Source organism: Ochotona curzoniae, unplaced genomic scaffold, assembly GCF_017591425.1.
Source record: "Ochotona curzoniae isolate NIBS_2020 unplaced genomic scaffold, NIBS_Ocur_1.0 scaffold_2587, whole genome shotgun sequence".
NCBI classification, from domain to species: domain Eukaryota; kingdom Metazoa; phylum Chordata; class Mammalia; order Lagomorpha; family Ochotonidae; genus Ochotona; species Ochotona curzoniae.
Genome location: NW_024467096.1, coordinates 10,346,328 through 10,350,981, shown reverse-complemented (window position 1 = coordinate 10,350,981; position 4,654 = coordinate 10,346,328). Strand labels below are relative to the sequence as shown.

The 4,654-nt window shown below is 41.7% G+C and overlaps 1 pseudogene; it reads left to right on the top strand.

Moving 5' to 3' along the window:
- The first annotated feature begins 1,859 nt into the window (after positions 1 to 1,859).
- Positions 1,860 to 4,034, top strand: LOC121171095 (annotated as a pseudogene).
- The last annotated feature ends 620 nt before the right edge of the window (positions 4,035 to 4,654 follow it).

Genomic DNA, 4,654 nt, shown 5'->3' with positions numbered 1-4,654 from the left:
CTTGTCATTGGAATGCATGGCTAGGTTCCAGTGCCTACTGATTGTGAGATCCAGAATGGCTCTGGGAGAGGCTGTGCTAGACTATGGTACCCACCAGATCACATTTGCACCAGCTCTGAGGGTGTCCCAGGCAGGGTGAGGTTGTAGGACCCATTGGTGAGAGCTGGAATGGGTGTGGGCCAGTCAGGCTATGCCACAATTCCTGCTTCTTAGTGCCAAGACTGAGTACCAGTCACATCAGTCTGTACCACAGCACATAAATGTACATTTGAGTTCTTTTTCTGGGAGCAGATCTAGTAGGGCACATTGGAAAACTCCCCTTCTAACCTGTAGGGCTAGGGACGGGACAGGAACGGAAAATATGCAACACCCTCAGCACTCTCTGACCTTCATGAGAGCCAAGATAGGGTGTTGGCCATACTCAGCTGGGCTAGGCTGTGACACCTCCAGCAAAAGCTGAGACTACAGGTAGACCATGCCAGGCTGGGTCAAATCACCCACCAGTACATGCAAGACCTGAGTCTGGGAATGGGCCTGGTAGGGAAAATCTGAGCACTCTCCACGGGGCTGCAGCTTTCACTGGTGAATGCATGAGCTGAGGATGTGGGAAGATGGGGATGGGTAAGGCTGTAGTACCCATTGTAGGTATGTGTGTAGGCATTACACCTTTGGTCAGGCAAGAGCAGGATTGGGCTAGGATGCAGCACCCACTGGACATTGCAAGACCTGGCTGTTTCACTTCTTCTCCAGCTCCCTGCTTGTGGCCTGGGAAAGCAGTAGAGGATGGCCTAAAGCCTCAGGATCTTGCACCCACTTGAGAGACCTGGAAGACGCTACTAACCCCTGGATTCAGATAGGCTCAGCTCCAGCCATTGTGGCCACTTGAGGAATGAACCAGCAGATAGAAAACCTTTCTCTCTGTTTCTCCTTCTCTCTGTAAATCTTCCTTTCCAGTAAAAATCAGTGAATCTTAAAAAAAGAATTTCCTCAAGGAAATAAATATCAAACTTTTTCTCATACTTTTTAAAAGGAAAACAGCTATACTTCCATGACTCTATGAATATCCATCACCACATACTTGAAGAGAAATTCTTTATTGAGAGTAAGCATGATCTGACTCTTAAGAAAGACTTAAAATTTTTGCTAAAAAGTAGATACACAACTGCCAGCTTATTTATAAACACATAGCAGGTATGTAAAAACAAAGAAAATATCCAAAATATACGCTGCTTTGTATATTTGTTTTCCCTCTAAAATCCAGGAAGATTATAGTTATCTGAATATATTCATGATAGCAAGCAATTAAGGCATCAATAGACTTATTCATTTTATAATTTTGACATCTTTCCATTTTCCTTATTAGTATAAATGGCAATAATACCAGATATCTCAAAGTTCATGCATTCATCATGACGTCCATGAAACATTTTCTCCTTCTTTGATGTTGATTATACATTGGTAGCATACATTTATGAAAATTTAGTAAAACTTAACTTTTAAAATATGCCACAAAAGAGAAACATTGGCAAGTACTACACTTTGCATCGACTAACGTAATGGTAGTCCATAATCATAGACTCCAGAGTGCCCCCAAACAAATTACACTGTGACAGAAACTGTCTACAAGAGAAAAATCAAAATGAATTCAGTATTGGAATAAGCCTCAGCAGAGCACTCCAATGGAATAGTCATCAAAGATTAAAACGGGTGCTGACAACAAAGCAAGACATGATTCCTGGGTTCAGAATGCAGAGGTTTACTGCCAGTGCTGAGCTGGAGTCTTGTCCTGGAAAGAAAGGATGGCGAGAAGGAAGCCGCATTGGGATTGGGAAGCAGGCATTTGCCCATAAAGTTTAGTAATGTTGAAACCTCAAAAGCCTCAGAGGTTCAAACTGGGTAAGTCAGTGTTTCACAGGGGCAGGGTGGAGTGACCAGTAAGGTTCTGCTGAGTAGCTGAGAACACCACAATCTGGAGACAGATATTTGGGTTCTGTCTCCAGCCCTGGCGCTCGTCCTACTAAGAACTCAGTTGTCCACTCAATAGTCTCTGCCCCAGTTTTCTTCTGAGAGTAAGTAGATGCATGTATTTGCCACATATTGAATTTACTAGAATGTCACCATTTTGTGTCTTAAAATAGAAATGGATAAAAATAGGACAGAATGTAAATGATAGAGCTTTAAGAGATTTTTACAGATCCGCTAGTCCAAGCCTGTCAACACTACGGCGCAGAGAGAAAGAACATATCCCAAAACACATATCTAGTTAGTGCTTTGAAAGCTTCTCTTTTTCAAATTGGAATTATAGACTAGTATATTTTCTCTTAGTTTCATTGTATTTGTCATCAACAGATTTGTCTTGCTTTGTGGAAAGATAAAAAATTATGTTGCAAAAACAGTGACATTACAAATGCTAATAACACATGGTTTGAGAAAAAGTGTTATAAAATATTACGTAGATCAGTCTGTTTTAATTAAAATTATAAGTTTTAACTTTCCTGATAAAATATAAGAGACATATACAAAAATAATCATGGGATCATATGTTAGTTTTATAATCCTTTTTTGAGTTACTTGTGATTTTTAGTAAGGCGAATATGCATGTTGTAGTAAAAAGAACATATGTCTACTTCAAAAACTCCATAGAGAATGGAATTAAAAGATAAACTTACCTTAAAAAAACTGTCTACACATACTACACAATACATCCTAAAATGGAAACTGGAGCAAATATGGAAATTTCTACTTTGATTCTTTTATTGATCTCTTATATTCTGATAAATCTCAACACTACACAATCAAATTAGACCTCTTTTTTAAGACCCATGCTCATGGGGCCAACATTGTGGCACAAAAACTAAACATCTGTGCAAGCATGCCACATGTGAACACTGATAGATAGGACTTGATCATTTTCTCCTCTTGCAAATCATCACATAGCTTACCATTGCAAGCGAGGAAAGGAGCACATTCTTAGCAAACTCCGGAACATCCCACCTGACTTGCTGACTGCTAGTTTCCCATAAAAAAAAAATTGATGATAGTTGTCTCTATAAAAATGCAGCAGCGGGGAACCGCCTCAGGAGGCCAGTGGGTGCCGAGCCATGTGGGACCGATGGCACCCCCTGTAACATTTTCCGGGCATGTCTGCCTTTGTAAGGTGAGCATTTGAAGGGGAGTCTCCCTCCTTTATTAAGTCTCCAGGTGGAGTATGATTAACCCATTGAAAAGGGAAAGATGACAGCTGTGCCTAAGAACACGATGTGATTGGCGGACTGTCACCATGCAGATGCTCCAACACTGAGCCGACCTTAAAAAACAGCTCTTCAAGAATCCGTGCTCGCGGCTCAGTGTAAGTCCGATGCCGCGGAGCGGAGTCTGATGGATGAAGCCTTCCGGTCCACCGGTGACCTCTTTGGACCTATATAACCTTGCATTCCCAGTCAGACTGGATCACCTCACCTCCTGAGGTACCCCAAGATGTTGAGCAGTTTTTCCGTGATCCTTACAGAAACATACTCTTCAGAGAAACAGGTCTCTGAAAGATGGTTTGGCGAATATTCAGCTTCTCCAAGTGTAGCTGGGAGTCTTACAGCTCACACTACAAAGGCAAAGTGTAGAAGCTCCACAAAAAAGTCTTCCAATGACTATTTAATTTTTGATAACTATTATATTGCTGAAGTTACTAACGTTTTGTTGCTTTGATCCTGTAAGACCGTGATCCACGAGACCGGGCACATATTTGGACTGCGACACTGCCAGTGGCTCCCATGTTTGATGGAAGGCTCCAACCGCCTAGAAGTTGATCCTCTGAAGATTGGCCCCACCTGTTTACACAAGTTGCAGTTGGCTGTTGATTCAGCATTGTAGAAAGTTAGAAGGCGCTAGTAGTCAGTCCATTGACAATGAATCTGCCAGCACCTGTCGGTCACCCGGAGACATAGTCGTGAGGATAATGTGAATTTCCCAAAAGCTGTGGAAGCTTTTCAGGACTGGAAAAAGTGTAAGTCAAATGCCTTGCCATCCTTCAACAGTGAAGGCCTTCATGCAGGAGCCATCGACATAAATGCGTACACCCGTGGCTTCGCTGCAGGAGTGCTGGGGAGGGGACACACCTCGCTGAGTCAGCCCGCGGTAGAGCCGGGCTCACACCACGAGGCTAGCACATAAACACTGCGCACTCCATGGCTTCCCGCACTCCATGGCTTCCATCCCACGGCACTGAGCTGTGTCGCTGAGCCCTGGTTCCCATTCTTCATGTGTGTTTCTGTCCCAGGGGAGAGCTAGGACCAGCGGTAACTAGCAAGTAAATAAATACTCTATAACAAATATAATTTCCAGAGCTAACAAGTAAGTAAATACATATTTTTTTAAATGTAGCAGTAAGGAGGGCAACAATGATTAACTCAGTTATAGATGAAGTGATTCTCAGATATTATTTTCAGATTTTTCAAATACTTAGGTAATAGAGCCAAAATTCCAGATTAGTCAAGTTATTCCTCATACTCGTTATTAGAATACAACCTTATCACCTTATACGTAATTGTCAATTTAAGACACCACTAAAATCAAATTTTTCAAATCATGGACTGTGTTTTCTGATGTAAAATAAAAATTCAGTAAATAAAATAGGCTTACAAGTTCATTTAATGTCAAA